The sequence below is a fragment of the Triturus cristatus genome, chromosome 2_1, assembly GCF_964204655.1.
Source record: "Triturus cristatus chromosome 2_1, aTriCri1.1, whole genome shotgun sequence".
In the NCBI taxonomy this organism is placed as follows: Eukaryota; Metazoa; Chordata; class Amphibia; order Caudata; family Salamandridae; genus Triturus; species Triturus cristatus.
Window position 1 is genome coordinate 744479284 of NC_140581.1, and position 24164 is coordinate 744503447.

Consider the following 24164-nt stretch of genomic DNA (forward strand, 5'->3'; position numbering starts at 1 on the left):
TTAATGGTAAAATGGTATCCATTACATAATATTTCAGAAATGCAGGGTTATTATCATGTATTTCACTGAAATGTCTCACGACGGGAACGAAGCATCACAGTTGTTAATTGCCCTAATGTGCTGGAGTATCCTCTTGTGGACCTTCAACTTGGTATCGCAGGCCACAGGGACAGTCCAGCACATAGATTGCATACTTTGCATGTTAGCAGCTTGGTTATAGTAATCGCCTCTGTTTTAAAAGGACTGGTATATGACATAGTACTTATCGCATACCTAGATGCCTTGCACGATAAACGTTTCACAAATCCCTTACGGGAAGATAACCAAGTTTTAACCGGCACCACCTCTGGGCTACTTTTAACTAACATGTTGCTCATTGATCTCGCCTTTCTGAATGTTACGTCTGGGGTTTTAGATATTAGATCACCTAATGTCGGATCATTGCGCATCAGTTCCCAGTTTTTATTAAGTATTTTATTTAGTATTTATTAAGTATATTAAGTATTTTATGAATGTGCCTATGCTGTGTGTTGTAAGTAAGGATCATTTGTGTCACTGGATCAGGAGCCTCACTGCTATCAATCTTAATATTGGATTTTCCTGCAAGAGTATCCACCCTCTCAATATCATTTGTCTTGGCATTTGCTGAGTCTACAATTTTAGCAGCGTAGCGCCTGGCAAGGAACCTATCCCTGCTCTGTTGCTGGGCCAGGTAGCAATCATGTGGGGTGCTTCAAATACGTTTAATACGCAACATCTCTCCATAAGGTATGCTTTGAATGAGGTGTCTCGGGTGATGTCTAGTAGTGTGCAATACTGTATTTCCAGCCGTTGATTTTCTGTGCAATTTGGATTCAACTCTTCCTTCACTGATAAAGACTTCAACATCTTAAAACTATACCTTTTCCCTGCTCAGTGCAGCGGTAAAATGTACGTTTAGATTATTGGAATTGATCTGCTCTATGAACTGCAGTGCCAGATCTTCAGGGCCCCTCCAGATCAAGAACAGATCATCTCTATATCTGTACCAGTGACATATATGTTGCTTCGTGATTTCAGCATAGGTGTTGTTCAGGACCTGTTCCTCCCATAGACCCATATGCAAACAGGCATAACTAGGGGAAAAGCAGGTCCCCATTGCAACACCTCTAATTTGCAGAAATATTTGGTTATTGAATAGGAAGAAGTTGTTTTCCAAACACGCCACTATCATGTCAACCAGCATCTTATTGTGCATATACAAGTTCATGGGTCTTTTATTCAAAAAATGTTCAATGGCTTTGATCCCATCCTGATGTTTTATGCTTGTATAACGTGACGTGACGTCTAACGTGATCAAAATGCACTCTGAATCCCAGTTAACCTCTCTTAACTTTCTTAAAAAATCACTTGTGTCTTGCAAATATGATGGTAATGTTTGCACAAAGTTTTGTAAAAAATAATCGGCATATTCAGATGTGCCTTCCATAACACTCTTACATGCAGAAATGATAGGTCTGCCAAGCGGTTTGACCATACTCTTATGTATATTTGGAATAAAATAGAGAGCCGGAATTACAGGGTAGTTGCTTTTTAAGAATTGAAACTCGTCCGAGCTTAAAAGACATCCGCTTTTCCAGGCTAAAAGTTTGGCATAGTAGTGATTTTGTTCCTGTCTGACGCATTGCATATCACTTCTTTTATAACAGTTTAGTGTTTATCGTTGCGCTGGATTAAGGCTTCTTCCATGTACATATTCCTCGGCCACAACACCACATTTCCCCCTTTGTCGGATTGCCGTATGATGACATATATATATATATTTATATATTTATTTATTTGTATGTTAGTTCATTATTTTTAAAAGAGTTAAATATTTCTTCTACCTCCAAGCAAGGGGTTACTCATATATGTAATGTGTTTGAAGTGAACTATTTTCCCTGGTCTTGCTTAGACTGCAGTAGGAATCGTAAAATGAATGCCTTTGCAGTTCAGTACTTTCCCTACTGTTGCCCTGACTAGAGTGGGAAAAGCTAATTTCACCCCTCCAAAATCCAACGCTTTCCCTACTGTTGCACAGACTGGAGTGGGAATTAACTTAGAGTAGCATGCACATGGCTAGAAGATTTACCTCAGCTGTTACTTATCAGTAAGCAGCATATTTACAACATGGGCCCTCTTTATGATTATGGCAGAGCAGTATCACTGTGGAAGTACTGCTCCAATTCGGAGGGCCCTGGGTGAAGGGGGACCTGCTTTGGGCCCCCAAAGTCAGATTCTGACAAACAATCTGTGTCAGCACAACCGATTCTGAAAGGCTGTCCGAATCTGACATCCTAATTGCTCTGCTGGAAACACAGTCTGTAGACCACTATGATTCAGCTCCAACTGACTTGGTTACTCCCAATGCCTTACAGAACCGAGTCGGACAGTTCGAATGCTTTCTAGCCATCATAATTGGTTGTCGGAAAATGTGTGTGAGTCGGTCGGAAATGCGAGTTTTTAATCAGATTCAGACAAATCGAAGGCCGTTCAGAGGCTTTCCAGATGACATCGTAATCGACCCCTTAGTCGAAAGTCTTAGAATACATGGTGTAAAACCTTTGGAATTCTATCCACTGAAGATGTAGATCAAAGATTTGTGATCAGTCTGGATGAGAAAACGTTATCCCCACACATAGTTTCTAAATTACATGACAACCCGCCAACAGTTACTTTTTCATTACAGAATACTGTTTTTCTGTAAAAGACAAAACTTGAGCCAATGATCTGAATTTGAGAATTTTTCACCTGGCTGAGCACTGCACCCAATCCCACATTGCTTGCATCTGCTACAATTCCCACTGGCGCTCTGGATCTTAATTCTGCAACACTTTGGGTGATGTCAATTGTTCTTTCACCCACTCAAACACTTCTTGATACTCTTTACTCCACTCAAACTTTGTTGCATAATTCTGTATAAATCTACAGTAAAATTCACATAAACCAAGAAATGACTTTGAACTTGGTTTGTCAACAGCTGGTTTAGCCTGAATGATGCTTTTCACTAGACTGGACTTAGGTTCAAATCCCTGACTTGTTACAAAGTGTCCTAAATATTCTATCTTATCAGTTAGGAAAACACATGTGTCACTCCTGAGCACAACCCCTTGCATTTGAAACCTATTCAACACCTCATCAAAAATCTTATCATGGAATTGTCTGTCTGGCGCATAAATCAAAACATCATCCTAAAATATCAAAATTCCATGTATTCCTTTGAGCATGTTAACCATGACCCTCTGAAAACTAAGGCGGCTGAAGCCAGCCCAAATGGCATATACCAGTACCAGTACGTCCCAAAAGGGGAAAAAACACTGTCAGGTGCTTCGACTCATCATCCAATTCAATCTGATGGTAGGCTGAAGCTAAATCCTGTTTTGAATAAAGTGTAGCCTCCATCAATCCTACCAACAGCTCAGAACAGTTGGGTAACAAATTAGAGAGTCTACCCAAATCTCTTTGTTAAGACAGCAAAGGTTAACACACACTCTCAATGCCCCACTGTGTTTGCGAGCCGCTACTAAAGGTGACAACCACAGTGAGGAATCAAGTAGTTCAATTATGCTCTTTTTGCACAACATGTCTAACTCTGTGTCTAGGTCCTAACAAATACAAATGGATTCATTCCGGAGCCTATGCTTAACTAGCTTGGCTTCCTCTTTTACAATGATTTTGTGTTTAAAAATCTTTATCTTGCTCAACTCACCAGAGAATATATAGAGGTATTTATTCATAATATTATCAAGTTCTTCATCTAAAGGCCAGTACCTGTTCTTTATTGTCCGGTTTCAGAATCATGCCTTAGATACACTGCTAATATCACCCTAAAATATTAGGGGCTTTGTGAGCTGCATAAATTCTGCCTGCTATCCTGCAACCTTTGAACTCCAATATATCATCAATGATCCACACAAGTCAAAACTACATCCCTCATAAGACACAGCCTTACAATCAGGGGGCAATAATGGTCTATATGGGCAGAGTTTATCAAACAAATATTGCATAGTCATGGATATGTGTGCCTCCGAATCCCCCAGCAGCTTTAACACCTTACCACCCACCACAATGTCAACAAATGGATTGAAACATGAACTTGGGTCACCAGGTTTTAGATCATACATTTTCACCACAAACACCATATCATCAGACCTCTTCCAATACTATTTTCATCATCCACCACACCTTCGTCAGTAATACATTTAACGGATGATGTCACCCTAGATCTCTGGCAAACTTTAGCAAAATACCCACATTTGTTGCAAATTCTATAAACCCTATTTTTAGCTGGACATTGTCTTCCCCCTTTTACATGCATGTGATTCCCACAGTAGAAACAAACACCCTGTTGTGAAAAAACTATGTGGATTTGTTTACCTGTCTGGGATCTTTGGGAAATTTGTTCACATTGGTATTCACAGCTACCCCAGAACTTTCTATGCTTTTAGCTGTTTTGATTGTTACCTCTAATGATGGATTTCCCATCGACAATAGTTTTTATTTGATAGCTTTATCACTGCATTGACCTATAAACTGATCTTGCGCAAGTTAATCTGCAAAATTCTTAAATTGATGTTCAGCAACAAGCCTTCTGAGTACTGTTATATATGCATCCACATCTCCTCTAGGATTTTGGATCCACTTGAAGAATTTATGCCTAACCGCAACTAGACTCGGTTGTGCATCAAACCGATCCTGTTATTTGTTTACTGTTTATCGGTATTCATCAAGTTCCTCCTACTCCTCCCCTTCTACCACATCTACATTCAATAAATGTTTCAAAATGTCTCAACCCTTAAGCCTAACGAGTGCAACAAGAGAACTTTTTTCCGTTTGGGGAAAAATCGTAAAGCCCCAATGGCACCGCAGTATGTTTCACAAGCCTGGTGAATCATCTGGTGTTTTTAAACAATGAGGAGGAGGACATACTGCTTACATTTTCCTCGATCTCTCTAAGGTGAAATGATTAAAATCTACACAAGTAAATCAATGGTGCCACATGTAGCCTTACACTTTAACTTGACCAATTTAAGTACCTAACAATTTAACTTAAACCTTATTTTCGTTGTAATTTTGTTACCAAACTGTAATGATGTTGACTCTTGCACAATATCAATTTGGTTTCTATTACTCTGTGATAAGCCAACTGCACTCACTCACACAGTGGCTTTACACACACACACAATGGCTTGATAAAACCAGTACAACCATCTGTCTACACTGCTAACATTTGTTCAGTTACAAATCCCCTATACTTTGTATAATTATTCATGCTGTGGGCATCAGTAAGCTAATGTGCTCCTCTTAAAAAATACTGTGCACATCAGCGTTATGGCTGAACTAAAGATGGCAACAATACATACATGCTGGGAGAGACTGTAAAAAGGCAGTATTACTAAATATTCACGTCTCTTCTGGAAGACTAATAGCGCCCCTTCTTTCAGAACAGCCACAATAGCACTACCGATGTTACACTGCCCCCAAATGAATGGGTTGAACACTTTTCTGAAGTCTACAGGAGTTGTGGGGATTGTGAGGGCACAATAGACTGTGATAATCATGCAAATGGGGGTGTGCAAAAGCTAGTCCCAACCACAATTCAGGAAGTTACAAAGGCACTAAGAAAAATAAAGGCAGTAGGTCCTAATGGCATTCCAGATGATCTTTTTCTGGCAAATCCCGATTTATGGCTCCCTTTTTTAGTCAACAGCCTAAGCTGTGTTGCAATCACCAGCCTATTAAAGTTGTGGTTGAGTGTAATAATTGTTCCTATTTTCAAAAAGGGAGATAGGTTGAACCCTAAGTCTTATCGCCCAATTTCATCGATCGACACTACATGTAAATTAATGGGCAGGGTTCTACTTGACCGTCTAGAAACATGGATAGCTGAAAAAGGGAAGTTTTAAGATATCCAATATGGTTTTAGGAGAGGCCTGGACACTGTTGTGCAGTGCTTTAATCTCCACTTGGTAATAAGTACATACACTTTGACAAAAAACAGCAATTTAGATCTGGTTTTCATGGATCAGACATCAGCCTTCAACTGGGTGGTGAGAGGTAAAATCTGGAAGAAGATGCTAAGAATGGGTAAATAAGCTCCTCTGGTTCACCCCTAAGCACAGATGAACCGAGACATGACAGGTAGAGTAAGGTATGGAGCAGCCGGTGAATTGTCATCTTCGATCAAAATGAACAGTGGTATTCGACAAGGGTGCGTGTTAACCCATTCTTGTTCTGTCTGTATTTAAAAAATCTGGAAAGCTTTTTGAACAATGGGGTGATTGATGTGCCAAGGGTGGGTCAGAGAAACCTCCCTGAACTATTATATGCAGATGATTGTGTATTAATTTCAAGAACTGGTGTGCGGTTGCAAATCCTTGTAAATAGATTCAATGAGTTTATAAGCGACATGGGCTTAAAGATGAATACAGCAAAGTCACATGTTATGATGGTGGGGAAAGTACACTATAAAAAGATCATGTTATATCAACAACGAAAAGCTACTCCAGGTTTCAAATTTCTCTTAACTAGGCATCCCCTTTGATCATAAAGGCTTGTGGTCCCATCTAATAGCAGTTAAGATGAGGAGCTTTGATAGAACGATTGAAGCTCTATTCAGGTTTTCAAGGAAATTGGGTTCCAAACCCATCAAGGCTTTTACCAATATTTATGACGCTCACTGTTGCGCTGTCATCTTGTGTGGAGCTGTGGTTTGGGGATATTGTAACGTCAAATTTACAAATTACTGAACGAGTCTTTCTTAGAAGATTATTGTCTGTCCACCCCAGCCTTCTGATTATCATTTGTCATAAGGCATTGAGGTTAGCGCCTCTAACAGGTCAAATTCAAATTGCCTCAATCATGTTATGGCACTCAATTTGGACAAATGAAGAACCAGTGCTCAATCAAGAAATAATACAGGATTGCTTACATTGCGATCATGCTCACAAAATATTGTGGCTTAGCTACGTTAACAGTCAGTTGGCACTCACTGGGAGGCAGGATTGTTTATCCAACCCCGAACTCATTACCTTGATTATGAAGCCCCAATTAAAAAGGGAACTTATAAATGCCCAAATGAAGCCTAGAGAAGGTTTAGAACTCAGTGAAAAACGCGTAGCCAACTATTTTCCCTTGGTTACCACTGAAAGAATTGAGCCATATCTTCTGTTCCCTTTTTGCCCTTCTAAAAAAATATATCTTATCTAATTTAGATTTGGCATTGCTCATCAACTAGTGTCGTACCCCAGCAAAACATATCACGATGCCCACCTGGACCCCTGCCCATGCGACTGTAATTCAATCCAGAATATGTTGCATTACTTTTTTTCTGCCATCTATACGATAAACCATGCAGGAATTTTATTGTACAACTTTTGCGGGTGTTAAATATTAGGAAATGCAGGATAGCTTCATTTTACCTCCAACTCCTTCAATCAGAATATATATGTGACATGATATACAGATTTATTTCTGTTGTAATGCGATTAAGGACGCTAGTAGGAAAAGTATTGTTTTTAACATTCTGTACTGTATTTTATGTTTCAACACTGTTTAAACAGATGACTTTTACCTTTAGAGGATGTAAAACTTTTTTGGCATTACCAAGAGGACATTGCGCACTTTAAAAATTGTTTGTTTTAAAGGATAATACATTTCAAATGACTTCATTTGTACGGCCAAGTACAGTTCTCTGAAATTTTGTATTAAACATACTGCGTTTTCTTTTAAGTATTCCATATATTGTTGTATTTTTATGTCTGACTTTTATGATTTGTTAAACCGAATAAAGTTTGACGATACGATACATACATGCTATGTGTTTTTCTCAATAAATGCTGTGCACATCGCAGGGATGCCCCTGGGTGAGTTGTGCGCTATTTTAAATATAAATAACATATCATAACATCAGCATCAATTGTGGAAAGCTAAGCTTAACTATCTGTGCGCTGTACATGTCAGCTAGTCAACAAGCCTTTGCCTGGTTTTGTAATACCCCATATATTTTCAGCACGTGACACACATACATTAAAGCAAGCAGTGTATGTGAGTGATCCTACTCTCTCAACGAAGGCTGCCACACGATTCAACGGAGACTAGAATACAAGTCCCTTTACTTTTTAGGTCTCGCCTGAGCCAGCGTATGCGCTGCCCTGGCGAGACATTTAGGAGAGGAGTTTTAAAAGTCCCACCACAGCTTTGTGTGGCATACAGTGATGCACCATCTGGCTTTCCTCTCGCTAGGCCAAGCGCGCGCACCTCGCTTCAATGCCCCTCCCCCTCCCCACTACAGAGCGCGTCTCACAGCTTGTTTCACTCCCCACCTCTCCTCTCTGACCACGCCTCCCTCCTCCCGTCCCATAGCCTCTCGTCCTTTTCTCCCCACTCCTCCACTCTGTTTGCCTAAACCCTCCCTGTTCAGCTTTCTTCTATCTTTCTCCCTGTCTTTGATTTCACGTTCGTCCTTATTGTTTTTCGTGCAATGGTGACAGCTTGTTTATAGTGTGCCATTTGATTTCTGTTACAAGCGTGGCACTTTATTACACAGCATGCGCACCTTAATTTCCGCACAGCACCCTCAACCTTTTCCACCTCTTTCCAGCAGGCAGGCACGGCGCAAACAGGGAGGGCAAGTTGCCTAAAACGGCTTCCTTCATCATAGCGCCCGCTGCCTCTTCCCCCTCTTCCCACAGCTACAGGCAGGGCGTAAACAGAGCAAGCAGGCTTTTCTCAATTGGCTTCCGCCCGCTGCCAAAAAAAAATTTCAATTGGAATTAATGAGCCTCGGAGCGGCATTGTTTGCAGGTATTACAGTGCCCTTCTATGCGCTAGTTGTTTACTTTGCACACTCCATTGTATTTTTTAAATTATGTCTGTTTGTGATTGTGGCGCGCTTTTACGTAATTAACGGAACACACTCCACAAACACGTGGTTTGTGCAATGTTCTTTCACATTATATTTTTTTAATTATATCGGTTTGTAAGTGTGGCCGTGCTTTTATGTAATTAGAGGCACACACTTCACAAACACACAGTTTGTGCGATGTTCTTTCACATTATATTTTTTTAATTATTTGATTAGATTTAATCTTTTTGATGGACTGGGAATTGTATATTTTCACCATGTACAATGAATGCTTTCCAAGTTGTTGAATGAATTAGGATATTGTGTATTCTCCATATCTGCATTGCGTTCTGTTTCTTCCCTTGAACGCACTAGGCATTGTGCATTGCGTTAAAAATACACAGTTGTGTTTAATTCTATTTACTGGCAATTAGCCTTACGGGAAAACTTAGTGTAGGCAAAATGAACTATGTTGTGAGAATTCATTTTTTGATGTGATTGTGTGAGCTACGAAGGGGGGGGCGAAGACTGGATGGAGCTATAGAAGTGAAGCACCTCCTTTTCCTACATTTATGTGATGTGCCAAGAATTTTCTATTGATTGAAGTTGTCTGTGATTAAGTCACAGGGTGAAGACAGCGATCAGAACAAGAAAAGGCATGATCAATGATCACCCTAGATGTAGACACACACCTCATGTTGTGTCTGCATAGTATGATTCAATATGGCCCTTCTGTGTCAAAGAAACCCATTAATTTGCCTTGGCAATATGGTATAGTAGTGTTTTTGACATAAGTAATTACGTAAGACTTCACCAGGTCAGAGGTACATTTGTAACGTTTTAGGGATCACTAGACACTGCCTAAAACAACCCCAAACAGAATTAACTAAGCGATAGTTGAGATTGCTATCCCCGTCACCGTAGACTCAGTTGATTACCTGTGTGGTTTCTGCAGACTTTGTACTGTGTAATTTCTTTCGAACCTTCCTAGAGGTGGTCAGAAATTTTCTGTGCTACAATAGTGACTCATTTTAATCTCCTCTGTGTGATTTCTGACAAAGTTCCTCTGAGCCGTTCGAGGTGGCGAAAGTGCGTTATCAAGACACATCCCTTTCACTAAGGATGTTTTTTTGAAGAGAAGTCTTAATGTGTTGAGTTCTGCTTTTGTGATGATGGTCTACTATTTGTATTTGGTTCCCCAGTAAGGGCATTCTCCAGGCAGTTTAGATGACCACTATGTGCACCAAAAGTGCTCGTTTCTTTTGCGAAACCTTTATTAGTTATGTATCGATTACTGTCGTCTCTCAAACTTTGTTTTGCACTCACTATTTACGTTATTATTTTAAATGGATAGTGCTTATTTTCCTTAACACATGTAACAGGCACTGATTACGGAGAACATGATGAGAGAGTGACAGCTCCAAGCCTGAGGTTCAGCATCTACTACAAATCAAACCGAGCTGGATCACTTCTCCTAAAATACGGCACACCCCACCACTAGGATCGCTTCCACTAAAAGACGGCACACCCCACCATTAAGTGGACTTTTAGACTGTCTTTTTTATTGTCCTGCACTGCACAGTCTTTGATTCATTAAAATGGCAGACCTAAGCAGCCACGAATGACATCACCTACATCCAGTCCTATCAGACGCCGTCCATCATATCAGATGCATCCAGTGCTGCTAGCTGCAACCACAGCTATCAGTCTGTGCTTTTTATGATTGCTGTATCTCAATCGAAATAAACCTATGTTCTGATTCTGATTCTGATTGTATAGCGCTTCATATACCCAGAGAGTTTATGAAGCGCTCCAGTTTGCAGGGCGTTCTGGTGCACCATCTGAAAAGGGTAGCTCCCAAAGTCAATTTGATACACATATGTACAACGACAAAATTATTATTCCTTCTGTTACGCTTGCCATGCGTGACTGTGAGCACATAGATACTGATTAACGGAGGGCACGCATCATAATTGTGGGATTGTGTCTTGATTACTGAAACATATGTATCTGGTTTTATACAACTACCAAATTCAAAACCTTCAAATTATTTGAAAAAAAATGTGCGCTGAGTATTCCTTGGCTTACCAAGATGGGCACCTACCACCCACCATTTGAATCAATTACATTAGCTTCTTGTTCACACAGGCATCGAATTCAAAAGCCAATGTATCTGTCATAAAGCAAATGGCAACAGCACCTCATTCATAAAGAAGATGATGCAGAATCAGGCACTGTGTTTTTTCCTGTTGCAGCAGCAAGGTTGTGGAAATCTCCCCCTTTCTCGCTTCACCTCATTGCACATTACTTGTGCTTTGGGAAATCTCTGAAAACGTTTCTTTTTGTTGACTAATGAATTTGTTGGACCTGTTTCTCAGTACTGTGTGATAGAGCATCAATCAGCACCACCACAGCATCACTCAGCACCACCACTGCATCACTCAAATCCACCACAGCATCACTCAGCATCACCACAGCATCAGTCAGCACCACCACATCATCACTCAATACCACCACAGCATCACTATGCGCTACTACAGCATCACTCAGCGCCACCACAGCATCACTCAACACCACCACAACATCACTCAGCACCACAACAACATCACTCAGGGGCACCACAACATCACTCAGCGTCACCACAACATCACTCAGCGCAACTACAGCAACACTCAGCACCATTACAGCATCACTCAGGGCCACCACAGCATCACTCAGGGCCACCACAACATCACTCAACACCACCACAGTATAACTCAGGGCCAGCACAGCATCACTCAACGACAGCACAGCATCACTCAGTGCTTCTTACACTTTTTATTTACAACTTCTCAGCATGCTGCACAGCAGCCACACTTCTCTACAGCACAGCTTAGAAACATTGCCAAAGTCAACACTTATAAGGCCCCCCAATGCATAGCCAATAGGTCTCGCATTTGGAACATTATGAATATTTAGTTATCCAGCACAATATCCTAAATTAGACAACCTCAAGTGTTGCATGGCTATTCACTTATAAGGTCCCAAAAGCGAGACCTATTGGCTATGCCAATGCTTGTTTTTTATTTTAGGCCTTGTGCCTTAGTTTTAGTGTCCCCCCTTTTAGGTCTCGCCTACGCAGCACGCATGCACTGCATAGGAGACCTTTAGTCGTCGTACAGCTCTTTTTCGAAGCACATACTCGTGCTTGTGGCGGCATACAGCTTGCGGGAGTGCGCAGCGGTGCCCCATAAGCACGAGTATGTGCTTTCAAAAAGAGCAGGCTGCGCACGCAGCACTCCCGGGCGCTCTCACTCTCTCTCTCTTTCTCTCTCTCTCTCTCTTTCTCCGTCTCTCTCGCTCTCTTTCTCTCTCTCTCGCTCTCTGGTTCTTGGTTCTCGTAACAAAGGTATTGGCGGACTAATAGCACTCTCACTCAAAGGCTCTGCCTATGGCGCATGCGCACAGCTTTGTTACATGCACCTTGATTCCCGGGATCAATAACAGTACATTATGGTGCTTTGCCTCCTCACTACTGCGCCGCCCTGGTAATCTGCCTCCTCACTACTGTGCCGCCCTGGTGCTCTGCTTCCTCACTACTGCATCGCGTCGCCCTGGTGCTCTGCCTCCTCACTACTGCATTGCCCTGGTGCTCTGCCTCCTCACTACAGCGCCGCCCTGGTGCTCTGCCTCCTCACTACTGCGCTGCCCTGGTGCTCTGCCTCCTCACTACTCTGCCGCCCTGTTGCTCTGCCTTCTCACTACTGTGCTGCCCTGGTGCTCTGCCTTCTCACTACTGCACTGCCCTGGTGCTCTGCCTTCTCACTACTGTGCTGCCCTGGTGCTCTGCCTTATCACTACTGCTCCGCCCTGGTGTTCTGCCTCCTCACTACTGCTCCGCCCTGGTGCTCTGCCTCCTCACTACTCTGCCGCCCTGGTGCTCTGCCTCCTCACTACTGTGCCGCCATGGTGCTCTGCCTTCTCACTACTGTACTGCCCTTGTGCTCTGCCTCCTCACTACTACACCGAACTGTTGCTCTGCCTCCTCACTACTGTGCTGCCCTGGTGCTCTGCCTTCTCACTACTGCACTGCCCTGGTGCTCTGCCTTCTCACTACTGCGCTGCCCTGGTGCTCTGCCTTATCACTACTGCTCCGCCCTGGTGCTCTGCCTCCTCACTTCTGCCCCGCCCTGGTGCTCTGCCTCTTCACTACTGGGCCGCCCTGTTGCTCTGCCTCCTTACTACTGGCCTCGGGCCTCCCTCTTGTGTCTCTCTGGTGCTCTGCCTCCTGCCTCTCTCCTCGGCCTTCTCTTCCCCTCCCCCATTCTCCCCCTCCTCCGTACCAATACATTTCCCTTCCTCTCTCTTCCATCTTCCCCTGCTCCTTTCCTGCCCTCCCCCTCGCACCCCCACCACCCCTTCTCGTTCCCACACCCCTCTCCTGCCTGCTCATGCCTAGAAAAACGCAGAGTGTTCTTTGTAATATTTGTAAACTCGCAGCTTCTATGCTGTATGGCTAACCACTTATATGGTCCCAAAGGCGAGACCTATTGGCTATGCCAATGCTTGTTAGAGTTATCATGTTTTCTTGTGCTGCATATGCCAGTCTCAGCTAGTACACTTATCACAAATCCACCTTCCTCTTTAAAATGGCCACCGATGTCTATGTAGCCTGCAATAATGCTGCCTTTCCATGCATAAGTATGGGTTTAATGCTCTCTGACACACTTCAGTCTATGTCGGCTGTATTAGCTCTGCATTTCAAAGCTGATGTACTCTGAGCTGTACACCAGCACTTTTTCCTCAAATAAACCTCACTAATGTACCAGTGAAATGCTGACAGTCGTCTTAAGTTCGTTTTACATGTGCCACAACTTCAAACACCACCCCTTCCGTACCTCGGGTTTGTCGTACCAAGGAGGTGTCGCAAAGAGAAAAACTTCTTCCACCAAGACACATGGGTCCATGTCAGCAGCTCACTCGTAACTCATAGGCAAGAAAAGTTTTGCACTTCAAGGATACGAAATGCAGCACGTAAGGTAAATTAAGTAGTTTATTTCACATGGTACAGCGAGCTGCTGGTGGCACAACAGTCATCCTCTAACTGCACAGATTCAAACAGCTATTCTATGCAGAACCATGGCATAACAATGCCAGGGTTCCATGAGTCCACACATGAGTCACTATTACTACATGGATCACTAAATAAACACATTCTGTTTCAGGCCTGCACTGAAGCTACTGTACAGGAAACATAATCAAAGCAGTAGCTTGCATTATTTTACTGCAGCTTTTTCTCTGCTTTTATATGCACATTCAAGCCACATAAAAAGGAAATGTTTTAAAGCACCTGTAAAGATAGCAAGACACTTCAAGGATCTATTAATACAGAGAGGGGCATATGTACAAGACCCTATCGCCACTACAACGTCACCTATAGTGACGTTGTGGTGGTGATAGGGGCTGCGCCTTATGTACAAGGCAGCGTTAAGGCACTTTTTTTTAAGTTCAAATATTTTTATTGAGAAGAAAACAAGGTGACCATACAAAATATACGTTATAAATCTTACATCATCACAATCCAATCTTATTGCTTAGAAAGTAAAGGAATTGGACAGATAATACAGAAGTGAAACATAAAAGCATAGAATGTAGGTTAAATGAAACATATATACATTATAAGGGATATGAAATAAACTTATGGAACTACTAGGGAATTCAAGGTGGTTTGGGAACCTCCTGTTGAGATGGTTGTGGCAAAGAACATCTCTTGGCACTATTGTCAATAAATGTTGTGACAGGTGACCACAGGTCAACATGTTTTGTAGTGATTTGAGGTGGGTATACAAAGACAGTGTCCAACCTATGATTATGGCAAACAGTGTACCACCAAGCTCTATATGAAATCTTCGAGAAGTTTTTCCAATTGACAGTAATTTGTTTAAAGGCAATCGCTAGCAATAAATCAATAACCTTGACATTAAGTGAAATCTCGTCTCAGATAAGAGAGAGACTACCCAAGAAGTTATGAGTAACAGAAAAAGGAAATGTTGTATCATATATCAGGTTCATTTGTGACCATACTTGCTTCCAAAAAGTTTGTACTTGTGGACAAATGAATAGCATATGAAATAGGTCAGCGTTAGGGGAGGATCAGGACCAGCATGTGTCTGGAGTGGCTGGAAAACGCTTACATAAAATGGCTGGTGTGAATAAAAGTCTATTGTAAACAAAAAATAATGTTTGTGTGGTATTTGTTGCTCTAGAGGCTTTACGAATTTTGAACCAGATGCCTTTCCAAAGTGAGAGGGTCCAGCATACCGCAAAGTCTATTTCCCAGGCCTCTTCAGTTTTTGTTTTCTGTCTGTCAGTGTCAGTGCCTTGTAGGTGTTTGCAAATAGTAGAGGCTTTGGGTTTGGTCATTAACAGGGCATGAAGTTGTGTAGAGGGATCTGACTTATTGGAGGTGGCAGGCATGTCAGGGAGATGGGAGTAAGCTTCTAATACAGCTTGTTTAAATATATTGTATTTATGGATAAAGGAAATTGGTAAGTTGAATACCTGCATGAGCGTAACAAAAGGCAAAAATTCTGAGTCTAAGAATAATTGATGAATCCATATCAAACCTCTATTTCTCCAAGTCTTCCAATAAAAGTGTTTATTTTGGATCAATAAATCTTTATTATGCCAAATTGTGGAATTAAAAAAGGAATCCTTGGAATCAAGAGTAGAGTGGGAAGGTAAGTCAAGTAATTTGGAAGTATACTTCAGTACAGGAGTGGAAATGGAGAAAGAAAGATATTCACAAAAAGAGAAAGGAGAGATAAACAGACATTCAATTAAAGTCCAGAGAGGGCATTCATCTGCAGAGTCAAGCAACCACAGAGAGGCCTGACGCAGTAAGAAAGCTTTGTGATAAGCCTGGAAATCTGGGAAGTTAACTCCACCCTCTGTTTTAGGACGAATTAGTTTTAACAAAGACATTCGAGATTTCTTTTTATTCCATAAGAAGGAGGATAGAACGGAATTATTTTTTTTAATTGATTTGGAAGTAATGGGGATTGGGATATTTGAGATAGAATATAATACTATGGGCGATAACATCATCTTTACGGTGTCCAAGCGGCCCCACCGAGACAAATAAAGGGGGTGCCATTTAGAAATCAATTCTGTGATCTTTTGAAGGCACTTATTCATACATAATGTTACCGTTTCTGAAATTGAGGGTGTAAAGTGTAAACCTGAATATTTGATATGACTTGGACTCCATTTAAATTGAGAAGCTTGAAATTGTGAGCTGAAAGTATGTTTTGTTAGCGGTAGTATTTCGCACTTGTCGTTATTTAATTTGTATCCGGAAATAAGTTAATAAGATTTCACCTCTGCTAAAAAAGCTGGAATTGATTCTTCTGGCTTAGATAAAAAAAGGAGAATATCATCAGCATAGGCTGCGAGCTTGACGTGGACATTTGGGGGCCGATTCCGATCCTATATTTTTTTTTCCCGTCCGACTCGTATCGGTAAATGTTTCCATACAAATCGTAGAAGTCTCGTCCGACCCGTGAAGTACGATTCGTACAGGAAAAATACAACTTTTCCCGATCCGATTTGTACGGATCGGCCCAATCATTACAAATCGGATCGGGAAAAGTTGTACCAGGCGGACCCGGACACTTTTCCGCACAAATTGTAAAAATGCAGTCCAACCCTACTAGTACGATCCGGACCGGCTTTCCGATTTCCGATTTGTACGGAAAACATCCCCTACACGGGGAATGCCATTACCCGCTATGAAGCGAACTTTGTACGACTCGTATCCCGGGAAAAGCTGTTCCCGGGGTGCGAGTCGTACAGGGGTACGAGTCGTACAGGCATACACCCACGTGCATTGTGTATGTACGGTGCGTACCCCAACATCGCATATCTACTGTGCGTACCCCCAACATCGCGTACCCCAACATCGCGTACCCCAACATCGCATACCCCAACATCGCGTATGTACTGTGCGTACCCCCAACGCATAACCCAACATCGCGTACCCCAACATCGCATTCCCCAACATCGTGTATGAACTGTGTGTACCCCCAACTTCGCGTACCCCAACATCGCATACCCCAACATTGCATATATACTGGGTGTACCCCCAACATCACGTACCCCAACATCGCGTACCCCAACATCGCGTACCCCAACATCGCATACCCAACATCGCTTATGTACTGTGCGTACCCCCAACATCACATACCCCAACATCACGTACCCCAACATTGCATACCCCAACATCGCGTATGTACTGAGCATACACCCAACATCACGTACCCCAACATCGCATACCCCAACATCGCGTAAGTACAGTGCGTACATACCCGATGTTGGGGTATGCGATGTTGGGGTATGTGATGTTGGGGTATGCGATGTTGGGGGTATGCACAGTACATATGTGATGTTGGGGTATGCGATGTTGGGGTATGCGATGTTGGGGTACGCGATGTTGGGGTACGCGATGTTGGGGGTACCCACAGTACATACGCGATGTTGGGGTACGCACCGTACATACACATCGCACGGGGGTGTATGCCTGTATGACTCGTATCCCTGGGGACTCTGCTTTTACAGCTGTTTTTGGCTCCCGTAAGAAAAGAGCCGTACGGAGTGCCGTAGGGACGAATCGTACTTGCTGGGCAGGAAACCGCTGCCTAAATACATACAGACGTCGTGTGCAAGCTGTTCCGGATCAGAATCGTTGTTTTATTTTAGCTGTATGGTCTTTTGTACGATTTGTATGGAAAGAGGCTTTCTGTACGAATCGTACTTCCTAGGTTGAAAGAAAAGTTTACCGGGTATGAGTTGTACGGAAAAAACGCTCCATACAACGATTTGTACAGCCTTTTTCCAGGATTGGAATCGGCCCCTTGGTGTTTGAAATCCATAAATGTTTGGGTTTTGACGCAATCTGGATAAAAATGGTTCTAGGGCTAAGTTAAAAAGGAAAGGAGAAAGAGGACAACCCTGACATACCCCTTTACCTAAGTCAAAAAATGAGGAAATTAAGCCATTGGCACAAATTGCTGCGCGAGGATTGGAGTAGAGAAGAGTTAGTAAATTTATAAAATTGGGGCCAAATCCAAACCATTCAAGGGTATAAAATAAATATTTCCACTCAACCCTATCAAAGCCTTTTTGGCATCCAATGCAATTGCCGCCATGGGATGGTCAAGATGCGAAGACTTGGATAAGATATCAAACAAGAGCCGTGTGTTGTCTGTAATGACTCTCCCTTTAACAAAGCCAGATTGTTCCTTACCTAGTAACTTTGGGAGCTAAGAATCAAGACGTATAGCTAAAGCTTTAGAGATTTTATAGTCACTATTGACCAGCGAAATAGGTCTGTAGTTTTTACAATATTTAGAGTCTCTACCTTCTTTAGGGATAAGACAGATATGAGCTTCAGAAAATTATCTAGAAGAATTTTTTGAGGAGTAAAAGAAATTTATAAGTGAATGTAGTTTGGGTATTAAAAGCGTAGAAACATGGGTATAAAATTCAATGGTAAAGCCATCCGGGCCAGGAGCTTTGTCTCTTTTGAGATTCTGAAGGGCTTTTAGAAGTTCATGCTGGGAGAGGTCCGATTCTAATGGGTAAAGATCCAAAGGGGCCTGTTGAGGCTTTTGGATGTTAGAGAAGAATTGCAATAGTAAATGATATGTAGGTTGGGTTTCTGAAGAGTATAAAGATTTGTAAAAGAGAGAGAATTCATGTAAAATTTCAGCATCTTTAGATTTTAAGACTGAGTGCTCATCAAAGACAGATTCAATGTTTAGTTTGTTTTGGTGAATCTTTAAGTAATTGGCTAAAAATGTTCCTGCCTTGTTTTTACCTCCATAAAATTTTGCGCTAGATTTGAATAAATATAGTGAAGCGTCTTCTGTTGATTTTTTGTTAAAATCCAACTTAGCATTGAGGAGGGTCTTTATGCATTCTTCCAAGTGTGATGTGTAATATAAATGTTCTAATGCCTTAATGTCTTGAAGAAGGTCTTTAGCAATTTTACACAAAGCTTTTCGTTTCTTTGCCACGTAATCTAAAAATAAACCTCTTGCTGATGCCTTAAAGGCATCCCAAATGATTGCAGGAGATAGGGAATCTGTGTTATTCCTTTCAAAATATTCCGTGGAGAATGAAGCAAAGGCTGTTGTGAATTTCGGGTCTAAAAGGAGTGCATTATTAAAGCGCAATCTTCTAGGAGCATTATTCCTGGGAAGTATATCAAAGTTAACGGAAATCGGTGCATGATCCGATAAGAGAATGGGGCCAATTTCTGCATGTGTAAGGGATTGTGAAATGTTATGGGATACAAAGACATAAACAATTCTTGATTGAGTATGGTGGGTTGAGGAATAGAAGGAATATTCTCTAGTAGTCGGGTTGCAAAGGCGCCAAGCGTCAAGCAATTTATGTTGATGTATAATGTGAGTGAAAGATTTATGTGACTTGTTGGGTACGAAGGATACTTTTGAATTTCTATCTAAAAAGGGGTCGAACACCTGATTGCAGCCTCCAGCCAAAATAAAATTATCTTCGATACATTGAGAAATATGCTTTGGCAAAGCAGGCCAAAAGGAAGCATCTCCACCCGTAGGTGCATAAACATTGAGAAGAGAAACTAGAGTACCTTTTAGTGATAGTTTAACAATGAGCCACCTCCCTTCATCATCTGGTTCTTGCGATAACAATGTAACTGGTAGGGATTTACGACATAGTATCACCACTTCATTTCGTTTGCCATCTCCTGGGGAAAAATAAGCCTCACCCACCCAGCCTCTTTTCAATTTTAGAGATTCAATATCTGTAAGGTGGGTTTCCTGTAAGAAAACAATATCAGCATTCAACTTAGCCAAGTGTGATAAAACTCTCTGTCTCTTGATAGGAGAATTTAGACCCCTAATATTCCATGAAACTAACTTAAGTGACATGAGATATTAAAATGGAATGATAAAAGTAACAGAAAGTAACGATCCAATTCGATAAGATAAAAGAAACAGCTAAAAAATGGTCCAATCTTGCCGTGCAAGAGTCTAATACATTGCAAACACATTGTATAGCATTGAAAGAAATAGAAAAAGGAAGAGAGGGTTAAATAATTTTAGGACATTAAGACATACAGAAAGTAATTAAGCAGAAACAAGAAAAGGTGAAAGAATCAGAAATGGGAAAATACAAACTTAAAACACTAAAGTCCAATTCATTGCAAAAACGTCAGTTAACGTTATAAGAGATACTAAAGAGAAGAGGCAGGAAAATAAGTTCACAACGTTGAGAAATATAGACAATAGATAAACAGATATAGATATGGAAAAAGATAATGGTCACATAAAAAAAATAAGTGGATAGATTAGATGGCAAAAGAACAAAGTAGAAAAATATAGTGCAATACACAGAACAAAAGACATATGAGAGACAAATAGAAGAACGTGGAAAATGACAAGGTCTTTAGACTGTCCCTTATATACTGGAAAACAATACAGTTGGAGGGTGGAAGCCTCTATACTGTATTTGTGGACCTAAGGGCAGCCTTCGACCTGGTTCCACGTGGTAAGCTGTGGGAAGTGCTGGTTAGAGCCGGGGTGCCAGGTGATCTTTTGTCAATGATCATCCGCCTCCATACCAACACCTATGCTCAAGTGAGGTGTGGTAGGCATGGCGCCCTATCAAACAAGTTTCCCGTTGACAGAGGGGTAAGACAGGGGTGTGTACTCGCACCGACCCTGTTCTGCCTCTTCATCAACGGGGTTATTGATCACCTCAACAAGGTCCCCAATTCCGACGTCCCAAAGCTGGCGGGAAGGAGGGTTCCGGCAATTATGTTTGCGGACGATACCCTCCTTCTCTCCAAGTCGCCGATGGGAATCCAGCGTGTGTTAGGCGGCTTTGGGGACTTCTAGAGAGAGCACGGATTGGAGATTAACACTCTAAAGACCAAATTTATGGCCTTCAATCCGCCACCCAGGTTCCACCGTATCCCACGCATAGGGAACAACACGCTAGAACGAGTCAACACCTTTGAATATCTTGGTGTAACCCTTAATGAGGAATTGGGGTGGGGTCCGCACCAGGAGAAAGCAAGGCTGAAACTAGCGCAACATGTGGGCGGGATTTTAAGGATGGTGGGGAAAAATAGGTCGACCCTCAAACCCATAGGCCCTCCGCTCCACATCTACAGGGTGCAAGCCAGAGGAGCCGTTATCTATGGCAGCGAATTATGGGGTCACAAAGTCATGGCTAGTCTGACAAAAGAGGAGAATAGGTTTCTTAGGTGTCTAGTAGCCCTTCCTCCAAGTACACCTTTAGTGCCATTAAGAGTTGACCTAGGCATCAGACCCCTGGAAGAAGAATTGGCGCTTCGCCCCCTGATTTATTGGCGTAGATTGTGGGCTGTACCCGAACTGATTCATTATAGACAGGGCTTGCAGGAAGTCCTTAGTCTTCCAAATTCGGGGAACATTGCCTGGCTTAAATTTGTAAGGAACAATCTGGTGGGCTTAGGTCTTGATGCTCTTTGGAACGACCCCCTGGATGCTTGCCCCAGGCTTCCCAAAAAGGTTCTAACCAAATTGCATTATAATTCTAAGGCTCCCACATTCCGACCTTCTATAACCCGAGGGACTCTAACGCATCAATTTCTCTGTATTAAAAATGCCTACGGCTTTGAACTAATCCTGGACAATATTTACCCTGTACTAATTAGGAAGCTTTATCTACAATGGAGGCACGGGTCCCTGCCAATACGTGCACTTACTAGTCATTGGTCTGTGTCTGCACCCAGTACTTGCCCGGCATGCAGAGTATGCGATGAAACTGAGCTGCACATTATATTTTTTTGTCCGGGCTACAGTGAGGTGCGCAGAAAATGGATCATTCCCGTTTGTAGGAATTTGGGTTTTACCAGGTGCCACGAAGCCTTCAGAATTCTTAAGAGTGAAATGGCTGCTCACATTGTGTTTGCTGTGGCCAAATTTCTGGGGGCTTTCTGGCATAAGAGAAAATGGTACCTGAAAATGCTAACCTGATTAATCTTGCACTGGGTCAAATTGTACATCAATCAATCAATCAATCAATCAGTGACACTTATAAAGCGCGCTACATACCCGTAGGGTCTCAAGGCGCTGGGGGGGGGAGCCGCTACTGCTCGAACAGCCAGGTCTTCAGCTTCTTCCTGAAGGAGAGGTGGTCTTGGGTCAGGCGCAGGTCGGTCGGGAGGGAGTTCCAGGTCTTGGCGGCCAGGTAGGAGAAGGACCTTCCTCCTGTAGTCGCTCTTCGGATGCGGGGGACGGTGGCGAGGGCGTGGTTGGCTGATCGGAGGTGGCGTTTGGGAGCGTAGAAGTTGATCCGGCTGTTGAGGTAGCTCGGGCCTTGGTCGTGTAGGGCTTTGTGTGCGTGGGTGAGGAGGCGGAAGGTGATTCTTTTGTTGACGGGGAGCCAGTGAAGGTCTCTCAGATGTCCGGAGATGTGGCTGGTTCGTGGTACATGATTTTATGTAATTAGCAGATATATCGCTGTCCTGGTGTTTTAATGTTCCAACCTTTTTAACTACTTTTTAACTACCCAATGTATGTTTTTAAATGTTTTTATATTCTTATTTTATGTACCTTTAATGGAGAGTTTCTTCGAAATAAAGTTCTTTTGACTTGACTTGACAATGTTAGAAGAGAGGAAAAAGAAAACAAATCAGCTGAAGGTGAAGGAACATGAGATAAAACAAGAAACAAGAAAACAACAAGAAAAACATACCTAAACGCAGGGGATATTGAGATTGGGAGGGATGGAACCACTTGGAACTGACGACACGTCCAGGAGAGACTGAACGGGACCGGGAGAAGATCAAGTCAATACGATGGAAAAAGCTGTGAAAGCAAAGAACATCATAAGAAATGTAGAGTAACAGTTTGAACAATAAACATAAGAGCTATTAAGAACGAGCAAATGTAACTAAAAGAATGCAACAACATCGTAGAGCTTATGCCTGAGGAAAAGAAAGAAAACATTATGAAGAGATTAAGAGGCATCCAGTAGTCTCAGACTACAAAGGGTATGAATGACTTTGGAGGAGAGTCAAGGAGGTCCATTTGACAGCCTGAAGGAGGTTCCAGGAGACTCCATATGATCAGTATTGTGCAAGTTAATGAAGCTTTGCAAACGTAATGGGTCCTCATAAGTAGTTGTTCTGTTTTTATACATAACTTTAAAAAGACAAGGATGAAAGAGACCATAGCCATTGAACGAAGGTCTGGTCTCATATTCAAGAAGACTTTGCATCTGGCTGCTGTGGCTTTGGCATAATCTTGGGCAAAAAACAGAGTTGAGCCAGACCAGGAGATCCGTTGTGCACTTTTAGCTGCTGCCAGTACTTTTAAGAGATCTGTGTATTCCAGGAAGTAAAGGATGACTCCTCTTGGCCTCTGCGATGGTGAGGTACCTGTTGGAAGATAGCCTAATCTATGTGCTCGTTTTATATTAAGTACAGTATCTTCTGGTAAGTGTGCAATTTTAGGAAGGAAGGATTTGAAGAAGCTGAGGGGATCCGTACCTTCTGCTCCTTCCACCAGACCATAAATACATGTATTGTTCCTTCTATTTTGATTTTCAAGGTCCTCAACCTGTTGAAGAAGTGTTGTCACTTGCGATTGCAAATGGGTGACAGTTTTAGTGGTTTCGCTAAGTGAGGAAACATTGTGCTCCACTACTGTGAGTCTTGTGACCAGTTGGGACCAGCTATCCGAAAGAAGTTGTAATTTAGAGTTGGTTTCCTCGACGAAGGGCCAAAGCAATCTTATTTCCTGCAGCAATAGTTCCATGGAAACAGGTGAGGCTGGTTTAAGTGGCGAAGGTGGATCCTTTTTTAGTTGTTTTACATTGGACTTGCTACCTGAGCTGCATCCATTGTTGTGATAATATCCTCTTCTAGAAGTGAGTCTGAGCCTTCCAGCTTGGAAAATTCAGTAAAGAGTTTGGAGTTTTTGATGTAGGAATGTTTTTGTTTAGATGCGTTGGGAAAAGAACCTTTCACTCTGCCCATTAATCGAGAGGTAAAATGGAAGAAAGAGTCCTGAAAGGCAGACTGCACTATGACAGATGGTAGAGACTAATTTCAAAGGCGTTCGTAAGCAAATGATGGTGAACTCTTAAGCAGGTGTGAGTTGAGAAAATACATGTCTATGACAACGAGAGCCTCCAGAGTTGTAAAGTAATTAAGCTCTCTGAGTACAAAATCCAGGTCTCTGGAGTAAGAATACAATTATAAGCTTACAAAAAATTGTGGCAAAAT